Source organism: Rousettus aegyptiacus, unplaced genomic scaffold (genome assembly GCF_014176215.1).
Source record: "Rousettus aegyptiacus isolate mRouAeg1 unplaced genomic scaffold, mRouAeg1.p scaffold_m13_p_8, whole genome shotgun sequence".
NCBI classification, from domain to species: domain Eukaryota; kingdom Metazoa; phylum Chordata; class Mammalia; order Chiroptera; family Pteropodidae; genus Rousettus; species Rousettus aegyptiacus.
Window position 1 is genome coordinate 27,456,389 of NW_023416311.1, and position 19,010 is coordinate 27,475,398.

General features: G+C 41.7%; 1 protein-coding gene and 1 pseudogene across 1 annotated transcript in view; one reads left to right on the forward strand and one right to left on the reverse strand.

Annotated features, from left to right (window-relative positions):
* Positions 1-606: 606 nt before the first annotated feature.
* The window catches only part of LOC107511800 (NADPH--cytochrome P450 reductase), a 58,697-nt gene continuing 40,293 nt past the window's right edge, over positions 607-19,010 (forward strand). The window contains exon 1 of the mRNA XM_016146543.2: positions 607-709. The gene's annotated coding sequence lies outside the window, so the exon portion shown is untranslated. The remainder of the gene's footprint in view (positions 710-19,010) is intronic.
* Positions 12,542-12,660, reverse strand: LOC118607372 (annotated as a pseudogene).

Here is a 19,010-nt window from a genome sequence, read left to right on the forward strand (position 1 = left end):
ACCTTGAGCAAGCTTTGTCCATTGTTCCTGTGCATCTAGATTAACATACCTTTGACTTTATATGCCCTTTCAGACCCTCCCCCCCTAAAGTGTGACGACCCTCAAGAAAGCACATAATCTTGTTATCCTATAATCCAGTCCTCATCTAGCTTTCTTACACCTCTGTTACCTTTCTTACATTCCCTACTTAATTCCCAAGACATCAATGAAGCTGCAAAATGTCAGTATTTGGAGGCAGGCCGGGGATTCTTACCCCAGACCAAGGCAACCAGACTTTTCAAACCTAGGTGCCCTCTGCTTCACACACCCACACCCCGGCCCCTCAGGTCAGGGAACTGAAGGCCGTTGAGGAGAAAAAGCGGCGAGCACACGTGAGTGGCTGTGGACAGCAGGCCAGATGGCCTCGGGCACATCCATAACCCCTTCGGGACCCATAGGAGGGTGGGACCTCAGCTCAAAGGCCCCAGAGTCCCGCCCGCCAGAGAACCACGTGCCAGGCCCTCAGGACGTGGCCAGGATGCGGAGGGGGCGTGACCCTGCTGGGCCGTACCAAGAGCACAGATTCTCAAGGGGGAGACCTGGCTCCAGGAGCGTGCGCACGCCGACGGCCACGCCCCTACCCCCGCGGTCGCCGAGGGCGATGGTAGCACCTCAGTGGTGTGGGCCTGTGTAATGCTCTGGTGCTGAGACTGCTGCCGGACGGCCCGTGGTGAGTGCCTGCGGTCACGGGCACGGGGTTAGTGAGTTTCGAGCGCCCAGAGCTCGGGGTGCCTGGGCTCCGGGGCCCAGTGCCCTTTGGTCGCTTCGGCCGCTCGGGCCCTTGGTGCTGGGGCAGGCTCGCTGGCCGGGTCACTAAGTGTCTCACCCGGCTCTCAAGCAAAGCGCGGCTCTCACATCGGCCCTTCCCAGGGTTGCCCTTCCCCTCGAGCTGACCTGCGGAGGCTTGAGGGTCGTTGTTTCCACAGCTGAGGGCACCCGACGGGCCCTTCGGCCGAATGTTGAGTCTGAGCGTCAGAAGGCTGGGACCAAGCTACTTTCCCCTCCAAGCCTCAGTTTCCCCCTGTACGATGAGCCTCGAGGCGGCCAGTTTGGGCGGGTCGGAGGGGGGGACGGTAATTCACGTAGGAGGAGCTCTGAGAGCGCGAATGGTACCGAATTAGATCTTGTAACATCAGGTGGGCTCAGAGGAGCCGGCAAGCCCGGCCTTTCCTCAGAATCGCTCTGCTGCGTGCGAGGGCCCGGTATCCCTGCGGGGCAGTGCCTCTCGCGTGCAGGTGCCTTGGCAACAGCAGTGACAGATATTTTCTGGGTTCTTCTGGGCAGCAGTGACACCCTTAGGTCGTGGGAGCAATTGGGTAAGAGGTGGAGGTCTCCTAGGCAGTGGTGGGTAGAGTGGAGGTGGGGACTTTGGGGAACTTGACCTCGACTTTTTGTTTTTTATTTAAGGCGAGTAACCAACCATTCACCATTTTGTAAGCTGGTGACCAATACTGAGGAGTTTGGAGCTATTTCAATGAATGTGACTGCTTCCTCTCTTAGACCCCCAAAATGCAGCCTTCCACTCTGAGTTTGGCCACGCTAAAGAATGATGCTAATACTAGGGGAGCCGGGGCTGGAGTGGGTGGTCCTGGGTCTGAGTCTTGGCACATTGGCAGGACGTTAACTTTTTGAGCCTGTTTCCTCCTCAGTAACAGAGATAGTGAAATAGCCCACCTTGCTGCCTCCACAGGTTTGAGGTTCTGAGAATCAAAAGGGTCTTGGAGAAAGGGTAGCATTGAGAACTGTCACTTTTTTAAGCTGAGCAGTTAACTCACTGGTATCCTTTGTCCTCGCAGCACAATGCTGTAATTTCTGTTGTTTGAGGAGAAGCTATTGATTCATTAACCACTCACAAGTTCTGCCTACACAAATCTCCCTTGAGTGGTTGTGGGGTTGGCTTGATCAGGGAGACAGTCCCAAAGTCTCAGTAAAGCAGAGAACTTAGAAGGGATCATTTTTCTTTGCGTACCTCTAAGGAGTTCTTATTTTCTTTTGAGAGAGTGGTCAGTTCTTGAGCTTCTCATGATTTTCATATCCCTGATATGGAAGCTGTTTCATTGGGCAGATAGCTTAACACTTGTCTCAAGTGTCCAAAAAACAAGTCTGCATTTCTGAGAATGGAATATTAGCTTCTAGTTGGGTTGTGATGCTGAAAACTTCAGAGTAGTCTTAACTCTCCAAAATTCTTTATGTCTGTCACTTGAAAAAAAAGGACAGGTAGATTCGAGATAAAAGGAACCCCAGGGATGTACTTCAGCACCTGGAATAGCAGCATTGACTTGCAGTCAGGCAGGTGAATATCCTTGGGTGGTATGAGTTTGTAATCAGTCACAGATGACAATTGCCTGACGAACCTGAAATTTTAGAACCTGCTAGTGACTGCATTGAGTCTTCCTTAGTACCTTGAAAATCAGGATCTGAGTTAGAAAGTCCATATTTATTTAGATCAGCTATTTAAAATTAGAACTGCTTGTTTTGAAAATGTTCTGTAAATCTAGAATGTTTACTTTTTAAACCCATGGAACATTTCAAGTTAATAAGAATTTAGCTCTTATGCAACTTTTTTTCTGCTGATGGAACTTCTGTAGTTGTAGATCTTTCATGGTTCCCAAGAGCCCAGCTTCCTCTGCAGTATCTTCCACTTCCTAGTGCTTTAGGAAGGAGCAGAACACTGAATTGGGAGTCAGGGAACCTAAGTTGCAGCTCTGGCACTAGCACCATGTGCCTCAGTTTAGTGCTTTGGGATTTAACTTATATGTCAGATTCATTTAAAAATTAAAATCAGAAAAAAAGTGAAATGGAGAATTATTTTTCATAAAAAGGAAATTTTTTTCTATTTACAAAATATTAAGTGCTCATTATTTTAAAAACTATCACAGAAATATGCAATATAATGAACATCCCTCATAGCCTTACCCTGAGACAAAAAATCACCACTAGTGGTATATTATGTATTCTCCAGATTATTTTTTCCACATATAAAAGCATTTATTATTTAAAATTTTAAACTTAAAATAACAGGAGGTGTTGACTAAACACAAAACTAAGATGAAACTAGTCATACTGTTCTGAGACTTGCTTTTAATTACTTGTTACATTTCTAAATCACTATGTAGAGATCTGCTTCATTCTTTTTTAGAACTCATTCTTTTAAAAATGATGGAATATTTCAGTAACCAGTATTATTGGAAAAAAAAATGTATGTGGTTTGCATCTTTTTGCTATCATGAATTTTGTCTGAGTAGTCTTGTTCTTTATCTTGTGCAATTAAGTATTTCTAATATCTTGTGAAAAATATTTTTACGTAATAAATTCTTGTAGTTGAAGAGGTGGAACAATATGAGCTTTTAAATGTGTTCATTGAACAAATATTGACTATTTCGGTACTACAGCAGTGACTGAAACAGACAAATCCCCCATGGATCTGATCTAGTGGAGGGAGACAAACAACACACGTAATTTGTCAAATGGTGATAAATAATTTGGGATTCAACTTTTTATTTTATGTCAGATTCATTTAAAAATTAAAATCAGAAAAAATGAAATGGAGAAATGACATAAAAATGTATCTTTTCTGTTTAAAAAAAAATTCGAGTGCTCATTATAAGACTGTTAAAAAATATCCAATATAGATAGTGAATGTCCTTCATAGCCTTACACTGAGACTTTTTTTTTTTAGTGGAGAAAAATAATATAGGGGAGAGAGAGAGGAGAAGGAGATACAGATTGACTGTAGAAATGATATGACTTTAAGTATTAATGACTATTGCCAGACTCCCCTCCAAAAATGAGACCTTGTTATATTCCCACCAACAAAGTCTCATTGTGTTTTAATTCATAATTCTAAGACCAGTAGTGAAGACTAACTGCTAATGGCGGAGATGCTTTTATAGCAGGAAAATTTTATGCAGATTCTATGCTAGTTTGTATTATGTGTGTACATGGATATGTGTAGAGACCCATACATACATATAATTTTTTAAGTACTTATTACCCCAAAAGGCTGATGTTTCCTTTCCCATTTCACAGCTAGGGAGGGATCTCAGAGATGAAATCACTTGCTCAAGGCTGTGAGGGTGAAGCTGATGCCTCACTCACAGCTGTCTTCTTCCAGAGCCCTCACTCCTCTTTTTGTGCTGTATCTCATTTTTGACTGGAGAGGATTAGTTCATTTGTTTCTTTGTTTGGATGGAAGAGAAATTTCCTAATACATATAAATTCTTAATAATATGATTGTTTTTCCTCACTTCCAATACCATAAAGCACAAGTAAGTTTGTCTCTGTTGTATGTTTCACTATACATTTCATTATAGTGTAAGTAACATAAATGAAATGAGTAGCTGATAGGGGTAGAAAATATTGTTTTTTTTAAATATAGGCTACAGAATAAAACTTGTTTTCTTGTACAGTTCTGTTATCTGGCATTTGATAGAAATTTAGAGCCACTGGGCAGGTGGGGAGAAGCTCCTAGGTCAGAGGTAGCTTAGCAGCTTATACAGGCAGGGGAGGTCTATGCCAGGCTTTACTTTCTTCATCCATGAAGTGGGGAATGAAGGCCTGCTCCACCTGCCTCCTGGAACTGCTCAGGAGGTGTTTATTTTTCTGCAGTTAATGCTCCCTGTTATTGGTACCGTTTCCATCCCTGTGGAATGACACTTAAAAAACATATTCAACCCTCTGTATCTAAGCTTCAGTGTTTGAGGCCTGGTTCAGGCACTTAAGAACTCTTCTGGGGAGAACAAACATAACAGTAAACAATTAGAGCCTGTTGAGTTCATTCTTGAAATAACGCATATGAAGTGCTTATCCTTGGTGCCGAGCACTTCTGGGGAGTACTGAGGACAGGCTGCCTTTGTGTGTGTGTGTGTGGGGGGGTCACGTGAGACTCCACAGAGGAGGTGACATTTGAGTTAGGTCTTGGAGGGTAGGTGGGAATTAACAGCCCACCAAGGCATCCCCCTCTGGGAGGTGTAGGGTGTAGGTTGGATGAGGCTTGGAGTAATTGGGACTTCTCTGAAGGAAGCTCGTGAACCATGCTAAGTGATGGGAAGGCTTTTAAATAGGTCAGTGACGTGACTAGCACAGAAGTGTTTTTTTATATTGGGTCTTCAGACTTTCTTCTTGCTCCAATGTCTTTCTTTCTGGGTGAATTCATTATTTTGGAAACTTTGCCGAATCTGTATCATATCATTTTAGAGCTCTGCATCCTAAGAGTATTTTTCTTTCCCCAACCCCCTCCCTAAGTGAGGTGTTTATATTAGTTGTGTACCTGGTGGGGTGTGTGTGTGTGTGTGTGTGTGTGTAAAAAAGTAGAGAAGTCTCATGGGCAGACTCCATGGTTCTTTGCAGGCTGGTAGTTACTGTTGCTTGGGTCCATTGGAGCCAAGTTCATCATCCCGTTATGCCTGATACTGGTTGGTAACTTGGTTAACGCTTGGGTATGTTTTTAATATGTTTTAAAGCACCTGAGGGGGCCTGATCCTTCTTCTGGGTGGCTTGTGTAGAAACCTCTGGATGTGGAGGGCTTATTTATTTAACTTATAAAGAAGCGACAATGTGGAGGAAAATAAAAGAAGTATCCTTTATTTGGAGTGCTAGAGGGTGAGGCATTCTAATTTCCTTTGCACAGAGTCTGTACACAGCTGAGAAAATATATAAAGGCTTCCCAGAAATGAATCAGTTTAAAAGGCTAAGCTAGAATATAATAATGGGCTGAACTGTGGTGCCGTGAACTGAGAAATGTTTCTTAGAGAACTGGGTTCTTTAGGAGACATCTCATGGTAGGAAAATAAAATGGAAGAAGTTGGCTTTTGTCCACTTGGTTGTAGTAATTGAGGAAGGTGGACTCCGTGGGGTGTGCCCTCTGATGTAGGACTTATGTAATTCTAGGTGAAATTTATGAATTGTATTTAGTCTTTTTTTTTTTTTTTATCTTCTCTAGCTTTATCTTCATTGCCTTTTCCTGTGGTCCTGCCCACCCCACCCCTTTGTTGAGCTCAGTCTTCCCTGTACCCTTGTCTTTTTGTGCTTATTATATAAAAACACCGTGATCTCGCAGTATGTATCATCATTGTGTTGGGTAGGCTGGGTCGGTACAAAGGTTTGTTCCCTGGGTGGGAACACATGAACTCGTGGTCACCTGTAAACTCACATGTTGACTCAATATCTGTAGGTCACTTGGATTGATTTTCAAAACTGCAAACAGTTGGCGGTTCTTGAATACACAGAAGAATGTATTAGCCAGTTGTGCCCAGGACTTTCAGGGATGGGGTTTAGGTTGGGACACATTCTAGGTATCACATAGGAGATTTGTGCTCTTGTGAAGAATAGCTTTTGTTGGTTTCAGTTAAAGGTTTCAGAACCTTTGCAATCATTTAAGAAACCAGGCAGTGTTATCTGGACATGTTGTATCCAGTCCCCTAATGTGATCTGTAAACTCTAAAAGGTCATTTAGCATGACAACAGAGATGAAAAAAATGCATCCTACCTACCTGAAACACCCACCAGCAAGGTCCATACCCCTGTTAGTGACCTCACCATCTTCCTGGTCTCTGAAGCTCTAAGGACAAATGACATCTGTCCCTTTTCCCTCTCTTCATTCTGAATTTTTGCCACCATGCAGTTCTGTCACTTTTTAGTCTTTGAGTCTCTTTCCACTGCCATGGTCTTATTGTTACACCCTTGTCATTTCCTGGTTGCACTAGATCCCTGACTGGCCTCCTGAGTTCATAATGCCTCCTCCCTGATTCTCTACACCTCCTCTCAAGACCTGCCCATGGTACCATTTCTAGATTGATCTTGAAGCCCTGCTTTTATCATCCCTTCTTTGCTCAAGAATTTATAGTTGTTCTCACTGTCTTATTGTTTTGTGGTCTTCTTCCCTTCTCTACTTCCATAAAGGATATGGAAGTGGCTATAATAAAAGGAGTCAAATCTCTCTCTCTCTCTCTAATGGCAGTATGGTTGGAGTAGAATGTGAAGTCAGTGAGGACAGGGAACTTCCCCCATCATCTCCACAGGTATAAGCCAATGTGTGCAACAATGCTAGGCGTAAGGTAGACACTCAGTGAATACTAACCGGGTGAATGGAGGAATAAATGGAGGAATAAATGGATGAATTAATGATTATGGCTTCTCTCTCCCATGGTACTGCTAAGCTTTCTCCTGCATATTGACTGTCAGTATTGGGTCTGATTTGTGTTTTTTGAGATTATTCTAAGGTGCCATGTAAACTTTTTGTAGGATTTCAGTTTTCCATCCATTTAAATGTTTTAAGTTCTTCCCACAATTGATAGTTTATTTAATAGTTAATTTAATAATTATCTTATACTCGAAGAAGAAAGAATTTGGGTACCCTTCATAGTATTCTGTCTTTCTAGATATTTCTGGATCAGTTACCTGGATACCAAAACATAAATAAATTTATTTATTTTCTAAAAATCTAATGAATAAAAGAGGTCTGGTTTAACCTTTGAGTGTTGTATGTCAGGTTCTGTGCTGGGTGTTTTATGTCTCATGTGATGATCAAAACACTGAGGATAGTCGGCGAGGGGACTGAGGCTGAATGAGTCGTGTGCTTGGGGCCCCATGATGTGTCAGTAGCACATCTGGGTTTTGAACCTTGGCCTTTTGACTTAAAAAGACCATGTTCTTTCATGGCTCAACTGAATTTTAAGTTTGTTGAATTTCGAGGCCCATACTCTTCTCAGCAAAACCAAAACCATGGAAAAAAGTAGTAATAGAGAAGGACCCTGGGAGGCAGATAATTGTGCCAAAAAACAGTCAAGGGAAGTTATCGTGATTGAGCACAAAACTCAGAGCTTCCTAGAAGGCAAGGCAAAGGATGGGTTTGCATAACAAATATTACTGGAAAAGGAAAGCAGATCAGTTTATCCCAAGAAGCACTTTTCCCTGGGCCTTCATTGCATGAGGCAGTAGGCAGCAGCCTCACAAGTGTTTGTAGAGCATCTCATGTGTACGAGGCCCTTTTTCGAGGTGCTGGGACTGCACTTGTATGTGGACAAGACTGATAGAGTGATAATAGCTTAGGCCGGGGTGGAGGGAATGTTCAAAACAGAAGAGCATGACCCACAGATAGCCTTCCTGGGACCTGCTGGGGTAAGTACTGAGAACTTTAGGCTCTAGTATAATAGTAAGGGCAGATCTTTGGGGGATGGGAGCAAGAGAATAGACTCAGAGTGATGTATTTTATCATGCAGGGGTAAAGCAGGAGAAGCTGGGAGAGTGAATGGGGAGAGACTTTTTGCCAGAGGTAGGAGGCAGATAGTCCATAGTGGAGGTCCTGAGGTACTTAGCACGTCTCATATTGCAGTGTCCTGCCATTTTGCTATGAAAGTTGAAAAGTCTGGCTTGGGTTCTTGCCCAAGAACCCAAGTGGGTGATTGTAAGCAGAGCCAAGACTTCTCAGAAGGCAGCAGTCGTTCTGCTCCTGGCTGAAGGGCTAATGTGCTGTATCATCAAGTGTAAAGTGTTGACTGTGGTGTGGAAGATTTTGGTGATTCAGTCATTGAGCAAAAAATATATATATATATATGTATATATAGTCTGTGTGTGTGTGTGTGTGTGTGTGTGTGTGTAAACAGAGAGAGAGAGAGAGAGAGGAAGGAAACGAACCATTTATGAAAGAGAACCATGTTATGCCAGGCCTCTTGAGCACCAGTGGAACCAAAATACAAGCTAGCTCCAGCCAGGTGGCAGCTTTCCAGGGGTTATTAAATGTGAATTATACTTTTACCTGATGGTACAGCCAGGGTGTTAACTGCAAAATGAACTCTGGGTCATTCAGTGAAGCAACTTCTATCTCTAATTTTGCCTTGTCCTAAAAAGATTCACAAGGGCGTGCAAATGAGCGACCCTGACGCCAGTTAGCCTGGGGTTGAATCCTGGTTCAACCACGTTTCAGTTCCCTGACTTTGAACAAGGACTTTAACCTTTATAGCTCCTATACCTCAGAGGGCTGCTGTAAGAACGAAATGAAATAGTAGAATGTCATAATGTAAATGTTTAATACATGTTAATTATTGTTATAATTAATATTTGGAAAAGATAGATGAGGCAAATAGAAAATGATGGGGGGTGGGGAGGGCAGGACCCAGGGTTAAGGATAGTGTGTGGCTACTAGAGGCTTTTTCGATTTGTTTGGTTTCTTGATGTCCAGAGCAAAGAGGGAAAGGTAAGTCAGGAATGGGAAGTGACTGCTAATGGGTACGACGTTTCTTTATGGGGTGATGAAGCTGTTTTTAAATTTTTGGTGATGGTCGCAGGATGGGTGAATATTCTGAAAACTACAGAATCGTACACTTTAAAATGGTTACTTTTATGGTATGTGGATTATATCTCCAGTTCTAAAAATCTGGTTTACAGGTCATGAGTCTTTGAACAGCCGGACTCCCACTAGTTCTGCCACTGGCTACTTATTACATTGAGTGAGCTCTGCCCATCTGCAGCAGACATGCTTATTGTTCTCTGCATATTTCTGTACTTAACTATATTTCTTATCCCTCTCGAAGTTAACTTAGGCTAGTGGCCTGTGAGAGGGAGTGATGTGTGCCACTTCTAGCATGAAGCACTTAAGAGCTGGGCCTGAGCCCTCCCATAGTCTTCTGCCCATCACAACAACTCTAGAAGTTATACATTGAGGTAGTGAAGTCATAAGGGAAAAGCTGCTTAAACTACCGGGTCCCCTTATGGAGGCCAAGTGCCAAGCAGAGTCACCTTGCCTAAACTGGACATTGCATAAAGTTATGTGTTAGGCCACTTGGGTGTGGATTGGTGCTCAGAGGAGGACACCTTTTCCCAGTCCTGTGACCTGGAGAAATGTCCTCATTGCCTCTCGCACAGGTGTGCTGTGTGATGTGGTGGGTATCCTCTCTACCAGGAAGCCGCAGCAGCTGCAGTGGTGTAGAGGTTCTTACAACCCAGCTATGCCCTCATGTCTTGCTGCAGCCTACGCAGCTCTCCTGGCAGTGTCTGTCAGAGGGTGCATTACACTATCAGCCTCAGGAGCATCTTGTGTGACCTAGTATACCTGTCCCAAATGACAGCATGGTATAATGTCAGGCCAGTGCCAGAGGATTTTGTTTCCTTCTCCCTGAAAAGACGTAGATTGGGCAATAAGAAACTGTCATCAGCTAATGGTATAGTGCTGATGCACTGTCTTGTAAATGGAGTGTAATAATTGTGGGTACTTTATAGACACTACAAGACACTCGTGTATCACCATGGCATCTGATTATTACTGACTTGTTCATGTTGTTGTGACTGTTTAATAACCCTGCTGAAATGGTTTGGAATTGTTCATGCCAGAGCAAACAGGTGAGTTTGGATTAAATTGCCATCGTTGTTCTGATCTGGCCAGTGGAAGTTTGCAGTGGCTGATCAGATGTTGTCTAACAATGGTAGAAAATGGGGACAGAGGGGCACTGGGTTTAGCAGGAGTTTGAAGTCCTAAGCTATGTGCTCTTAAAGGCTAGAAGAGCTGTTGCTGTACCTTATATAGTCATTCAGACCCTCTGAGCACTCTATTGTGTCTGACCTTTGCCGGGCACTGTCTTCTTCCATCTCCCTCACTGTAGATTCTAGGCCTTTGTCCATTCCCACCTTCAGATTCTTTAGTGAGAGGGATTTGTATTGCATCAGTATCTGCTATTAAGTGACCTGACCTAAATGTAAATTAAAGCTTTCCTGTTTGAAATCAAGGTTAGCCAATGAAGAATGGTTGAAAGAGTGCATTCAAACTCTACTTCCTGCTGTTGGCCAGGGGCACTGGTCGAAGGAGGGACGCTGGTTCTTCCAGGTCCAGCCCAACCTGAGGCAAATCTCTGGGCAAGTCCTCTGATAGGTACCTGAATTGGACAGACTCTGAGAGTTCTGGATCTCAGAACCCAGACTCTTACTTCCCTTCAGAAAAGGTTGAGTTTCTCCAGAGCTTTTGGGCTGTACTGCATCACATTTCTCTAAACTCTTAAGGAAAGCAGGAGCTTTTGAGGGTCACCTATACTGGCTTCCAGGGGCCCAAGCTGAAGTACTCTGCCTCTTACCTGCATTCTCCTAGTTTGAGCACACCCAGTTCGCTAAGCATAAAACAGAACAATAGTTAACTTTTTTCCTTATATGACTGTCACACACCGGGCACATCTATTGTCTCATATAATTCTGGCAACAGCCCCTGTGAGGTAGGTAGTATTATCTCTTTTCTAAATGAAGACACTGAGGTGCAGAGAGATTTCAAGATTTGTCTATGTGCATGAGTGTAAATGTCATGACATAAAGAGTTTAAATGTATGATGTTTTTGGACATAAATCGTGTGTAAGTGATTATTGAAATGTGCTTTCTCAGGACTCTGGTTCTTATTTTCAGGGTCATCCACTGCCCTGCCTTGACAACTTCCCCTCCAGACATCATATACCAAGGAGGGCTGGGGGTGGGGGTGGTGTACCTGAGAAGCAAGTGGAGAGCTAAGCAGTGGATCTCTATGTCCCCAAGCTGTGATCCTCATGCTGGGGTGTGGACGCAGTGCTGGGCCAGCACCTCCTACTGCATGCCTTCCCCACTTTATACCACAGAGGGTCTTATTTGCTGGGAACGGTTTCCGTTGCTGGACAGTCTGCCTGGTCTGCACATTCTCCCTGGTTGCTTCCCTTTACCCCGCCTTCTGTTCTACAGGTGGTGTCATGGCTTCCCTTGAGTGCTTACCGATTCTTGTACTTAGTTTTAGTTTATTTTTTTCTAACTTATTTCCCTCACAGGCTTCTCTTTTTTCTCCAGGTTAGCAGTGTGTCTTGCAGAGGGAGAACTGCAAAGAAATGTTGAAAATAAATTGCTTTTTGGAGAAATAATGATGAGTTAATCAAGAGCCTTAAAAATACTTATTTCCTTTGATTCAGAAATATTTCTAAGATAAATTCAGAAAATATTTAAGGAAATAATCACTTACCCAAAGATTTATTTTGAAAGATATCAATCATCATGTTTATCATGGCATTATTTGTAACAGTGAAAGTATCCCGTAAATGACACTATATTTATAGGCTGGAATAACATTTGAGATTTATAATGTTCACAAATTAATAAGTGAAAAATGCAAGACAGAATTATATGTAATATGAAACCAGTGATGTTAAAAATAAATATATTTTATAATATATGTATAAAAAAGTGAGTAGAACAAAAATAGTGTTTAGATTGTTTTCTTTATATTTTTGAATATAGCATATTTTCTTCAGTAAGCATATATTTCTGTTTTTTCTGAAATAGTTTCATATCGTCAGAGAAGTTGCAAAAATAGTGCAAAGAATTATTGAAAACTCTTCACTCAGAATCCCTAAATATTAACATTTAACCATGCTTACTTTATTATTTTCGCTATTTTTTCCCACTTTTTTTTTTTTAGGCGAGGCAACCCTTGGTTGACCTCACAGATTGCAAGGACCTTATCAGTTTACAATCCCTTATTTTTTAATATTTTTTATTTACTTTTTACACCTACAGCTCCTGGTCTTCTTAGGTGATCTCCCATCCAAGTACTAACCAGGCCTGACCTTGCTTAGCTTCCAAAATCAGACAGGATTGGGCTTGTTCAAGGTAGCATGGCCATAGACCACATCTTTTTCTTAACTTACTTTGGCAGGGTTCCCCAAGTCCCCAGTCTCTGGGCTGCGGACTGGTATTGGTCCATGGCCTGTTTGGAACTGGGCTGCACAGAGCAGGAAGTGACCAGCAGGCAGATAAGGGAGTGAAGCTTCATCTGTATTTGCAGGCACTCCCCAGCGCTAGCATCACCGCCTCAGCTCCACTTCAGATCATCGGGCGTTAGATTCTCATAGGAGCACCAGTCCCTGGTGCCAAAAAGGTTGGGGACCACTATACTTGATAATAAGTTGACAATACTGTGCTCATTTAATGCTTCACTGTTTATTTTCTAAAATTCAAGAACATTTTCTCACATAATCATAGCTCAATAATCCCAGGAAATTAATGTCAGTAACACTATTTTGTCTAATTGTAGAGTTTATTCAAATTGCCACTAATGTATTATAGTGACAGAAAAATCTTTTTTTCCCCTGGGTCCAAGATCGCATTTAGCTTTAGCTACTCCAGTTTCCTGTGATATGGAGCAGTTCCTCAGTCTTTGTCTTTCAGGACCTTGACATTTTTCAAAAAGTCAGGCCATTTCTTTGCAGAATGTCCCTCCATTGCGATTTATCTGATGTTTCCCTACGATAAGGTCTGGGTTGCGTATTTTTGACAGGTTATCACAGAAATGGTATTGTGCCCTTAGAGCACAGTATTAGGTGGCAGGTGTTGTCCCCTTGTCCCAATATTGGAGCTGTTAACTTCGATCACTTGGTTATGGTGGTGTCAGCCAGATTCTCCACTATGAAGTTCTATTTTTCTCTATGTAATCATTAAGTTTCTCATCAAACTTTCATCGTCAAGTTTTAGCATTTGCGATTCTTGTCTGAAACAGTTATTACTATGGTAATTGCCAGTTGGTAATTTTCTAAGTCTTTTATCCCTTCTACAGTTATATGTTGGCATTCTACTGTAAGAAGGAACTTTCCATTTCCCCCCTTGTATTTATTCATTTATATATTAGTGTTGACACATAGTTATTCTTTTATCCTATGGGTTATAATTTGTCACTAATGGTTTTTATTGTTATGCTCAAATTGTCCTACATTTGGCTGGTAGGAACCCTCCCCTACAATTTCTATGTACTTTTGACATGTCCCCATCATTCTTCAAGCCCTTCCTTACTCTTTGGCAAAGCCAGGTTCATTCACTACTTCTGCCCCAGTTCTGGAGTCGGCCATTTCTTCAAGGAATCCTGGTTCTTTCTGATGGAGAATGGTGTATAGAAACCCAGATCTGGGTGCTACAGGGCTCCTTGCTCCTGGGATATCATTGCTTCTAGGCCTTCTCAGCAGACAGAACTAGGAAATACATGTAATTTCTGTATCTATCTTTATATATTAAATGCGTCTATCTATATACACATTTCTGTATCTGTCTTTATATCTTAAAAAAACCATTGTGCATACTGATACCTCCAATTTTAGTCCAACACCATGGGTTTATTTCTTGTCCTCTCTTTCCATATTTGTAGCTCCCTTGTTCAACAGTAAGAAATTTAGCTCCCATGTTATTTATTTTTAATTTCAGAAGTAACACATGGATATCAGCTATCATTATAGAAACATAGGCAAAGCAAAAGCTCCTTTACCCATCACCCAGTCATATTCTTGACATTGCCTAGCAGAAATCACTATTGCACATCTCTTCCTGGATCTTTTTCTGGAGAAATATATAATTTTTCTTTTATTTCATTAATGGTTTCATAATAAGAATATCACTTTCTTTTTTATTTAATATATTTTGGCAGTCTTTCAGTGAGAGTACCATTGGTTCTATCTGATTAAAAAGCTGCATTGCATTCCATTATTTGGAATTGAAAACGGAAGTATCAGATTTGGGGCTGACACAAGCAGCACTATGGTGCACGTGTCACTGCGGTCAGCGAGAGCCACCTTCTGAGAAGAGAATCGCTGGGCTGAAATGGCCTGGGCATGTTTTGTTTTTTTTTTTCTCCATAAGAAAACAGCTTTAAAATATTTTTCTGATTAGGTAAATAATAACATGCTCATTATTTTTTAAAAAGAAAATTAAAATTTTTATATTAAATGTGAAAAAATAAACTCACTCTTGAGATATTTCTGTGACAGTCCTTTCACATAATATCTTATGCATATACATACATAAATATTGTTACAGCACCGGGGCCATAGCATCTATGGTGTCGTATTGCGGACAATTACTTATTTTGCAGTGTAGCTTATGTACAGCAAAATGCACAAATCTTCAGTGTACCACTTCATGAATTTTGACATGGATAAACTCCCCTGTCAGTACCTGGTCAAGATAGTGTACGTCATCCAGCACGCCAGAAGCTTCCCTTTTGTCACCTCCTACTCATGACCTTTTCTCCAAAGGTAACCACTATTCTGATGTCTATCACCGTAGATGACTTTTGTCTGCTCCTTTTTTTAAAATTAATTTTTTTTTAGTTTTTTCGTTGTTGTTCTCCTCTATAATTCTCCCCCACTCCCACCCCCGCTTCCACCCCTTACCTATGGATGTTGCCATTTCCCTTTAAGAACTGGATCTCTGAAGATGAGGCATCTCTTCCCACACGCCCGGGGCATCACCCGGGGCCTGGCGCACCTGGGGCATGGTCTGTGGCTCCACCTGGGGAGTGAGCCCAGGACCTTCTGCGTTAAAGCAGACGTGCTAACCACTACACTATGGACCCACCTCCAAAATTAATTTTTTTAATTGAAGAAATGATTTAAATTTTTTTTCTTTTTTCTTTTTCTTCCCCCATCTACTTCCACTTTTGTCTGTCCTTGAAGTTAAACTATAAATAGTTGGTACTCTTCTATGTAAGAGACTTTTGTGTTTGGCTTCTCTTAATTTAACATCATATCTTTGAGATTCATCCATGCTATTGCATGTAGCAGTAGTTCATTCTTTTTCTTAGCTGCAAGTACTTAATACTTTTGTCGTTGTTTACTTCTTATTCAGAATTTTTAATAGTAATTATAGCCGCATTTATTACATCACATACTCTGTGCTGGGCATTATTTTAAACTCTTTATAAGTTCAGTTTATTTAATACTCACAATAACCCAATGAAGTGGGAAAACATACTATAATAACATGTCCATGACCCTTTATCAAGTTGAAGTAGTTACTTATTTCTAGTTTACAAAGTGTTCGATCATGAATAGATGTTGAATTTTGTCAGATGCTGTTTCTCCATCTATAAGGTGATCATGTAGGTTTTTTAAGCCTGTTGATACAGCGAGTTACATTGTGTTTGAATATTGAACCAACCTGTCTGTATTCCTGGAGTAAACTCCATTTGATCATGATTTAGTAGCCTTTTTATATGTTGCTGAATTTAATTTGCTAATGTTTTAGATTTTCCATCTATGTTTACGAGGTATGTTGGTCTGTAGTTTTCTTTTTCTTTTTCTTTCTTTTTTTTTGTCTCTGGTTTGAGTATTGGGGTAATACAGGCCTCATAAAACGAATTGGAGAGTCTTCAATTTTCTGCCAGGTGTTGTATAGCATTGGTATTATTCCTTTCTTAAATGCTTGATAGAATTTACCAGTGAAGCTGTCTGTTCCTGGTGTTCTAAGTTATCGAATGTCAGCATATTCTTGTTTATAATTTCCCATGTTATCCTTTTAATGTCGGTGGACTCTAATGATGTCTCTTTTTTTATTTCCTGTGTTCATAATCTATGTCCTTTTTTTTTTTCCTGATCAGCTTGGCTAGAGATTGATCCTGTTTGAAGGCAATACATGTATCAAGAGTTATGTAAATTCGAATCTAGTTGCAAATTTAAGTTTGATTGTTTTTTTTTTTTTAAGGTAAAATCTTTGTGTTTAAAGATGCTTTTATTAATATTATTTAGGGAGGAAATCAGAATGGACTTCAGAAACAGATACACATTTTAATTCAAGCCCCACCACTTACCAGCTGTGTGACCTCCCACAAACCACTGAAACAGATCTAAGCGTTGATCTCATCATTTAGAAGGAGATAATAGTAACTTCAGTGTAAGACAGCTGAGACATTAACGTACATACACCCAAGAAGTACCAGGCCCAGTGGTTGCTTATAGTGAACCTTTGCTACAGTTACTTAGCAAAGTGAGGAACTGGAAACAACACTGCTAAATTTGCCCATTTGTGGAGTGTTCCCCCATTTTCCTGGGGCAGGTTATTCACTTCTTCTTTATCCCCACAGCACTTTGAACATATTTATTTTATTGTATTTCTTACATTTGACTGCAGTGTTTTCTTTGTTTTCTTGACCATATTGTGGACTAGAGCCATGTTTTTCTCATCTTTTCTCCCTCATGTCCATATGTATTTATGTAATCAAAAATATTTCCATGAAAAGTAGAGTACTTAAGTAAATAATGGTAAATCAGTGGACTATTGGGCAACCAAAGAAAATGTCATTATAAAGGATCCTCTAGCAACATGAAAAAATGTTTTACAAAGTAGAATATATTTTATCTGCTTTTTGTATGAGTGTTTGTATATGTGTATGTATAGTAAGTACATGTATGGAAAAAATGAAGGAGAACTCTAGAGAGACATGAAAATTTGAGCAGAAGGAGACAAGGCTGGGAAGTGTTAAGCCCCTTGTCACTGGAGACTGTACAGGAAGAGGCTGGACTTCCTGGCCCAACTGGTCATTGAGGTGCCTGGGGGGGTGGGGGCGGCCGACAGTCCGGCATTTCTTTTCCTCTCTGTTACAGTTTGCAGGTATGAAATCTTCCCTCTTGGAGCTAGGAGGAGCAAAGAAAGTACCATTAGGGAGCAGCATCTGTATCTGTACAGACTGAGTTGGACTTTAAAAGACATAACATGGACGTGATGATGGTGTGTTTGGGGGAGCCAGAAGGCCATTTACCCTGGAAGAAACTCCTTGTGAAAGCTGAGAGCCAGTCTATGTGAAGCACAGACTGCTCTAAGGACTAGTTTTTTTAATTGAAAGAATTAGTACTTCCCCTTTCTGTTTTTTTTTTTCAGAGGCCTGCCCTAAGTCTTCCCGTTTCTTCTCTTTCCTGAGCCTGTAGGATATGCTGTGGGGGTCGCATATCACTGTGTACGATGTTTGCCCTTGCTTTTTTGGTAGCTCACTTAATGTAAGCTAGAACTATGTGTGTGTGTGTGTGTGTGTGTGTGTGTGTGTTCAAAGGGTTCAGTAAAAGAGATACAGGATTCAGTATTTAAGGATTAATTCAGGTCAGAGACTTGGAGTTTTCCCTGGCATTGTCACCAAACAGCCAATTCAGTTTAATGAACATAAATTTAGTTGGTCTGTTTCCCAGGCACCCGGGTGTCAGGCACGCTCTGTCATTAAACCCAGATTACCCAGCGTTCTGTTGGCACATCTGCTGTGATCGGGAGCCATGCCTCACAGTAGCGCATTCTCTTTCCAGACGTCTTTGACGGAAAGTTCTTCTTAGGGAGTATGTATATCTCTGCTCTCCATTACCAGGCCCCACTTCTGCACTCTGGGGCCGCCCCCTCCTATTTTTCTCAGTACTTAAAGAATTGATCAGCAGCCTCTGAATCTTTTCTTTGGAGTATTAAACCTTTCCAGTACCTTTACTGTCTCTCATGTGACATGTTTTTGGGACTGCTCTGTCCTGCGGACTCTTTCTGGTTGTGTGCCACTTTGTCTTTGATGCTAAGTGTGGAGCCTATCTGCACCTCTATTAATGAGCCTTCATTGCGTATTCACTTCAGGAGGCCATACAGGTATCTCCCTGCTCCATTCCTGTAGGGGGGTGGTGGTGAATCATTGTCTGTGCCACAGCCTTGCTGCATGGATGTGCCATGTGAACTGTGGCATGCCCTGCCTGCGTGTGTGTGTGTGTGTGTGTGTGTGTGTGTGTGTGTGGTGGGGTGGGGAGAGAGAGAGAGTGTCTGATTGCTCCCTCGGGATTCTTATCACCCCTTATTCCTCTGTGCTAGAGGCAGAAGCAGCCTTCAGAATGGGTCTGTCCAGCACCTGAGAAAACTAAGGCAAGTCCTCAGCTTCCTGTGTTTCTCTTTTCCTTATTTGTATTCAAAATTAATTGAGGCAAAGGAGGATGAACCAGTATGACTTGTGTTAGAAAAACCCAGTCCTTCCTCCTGAGTCTCTGCTTTACTTTCACACCACTACCACACTCCCAGCCCTTCATCTTCTGCTACCTTAGCTGGGAATCCTACAATTTAACTCAATTCTGACACTCTCTTTCTGGAGATAGCGGCACATCTCACAGGTTAAGGGCTTAGTCCCACAAGACTGCTCCCACCCCACTTCAGGTGCTAGTTGCACTCTGGGTTGCCACTTGTGCTTCTGACTGATAGGCTACAA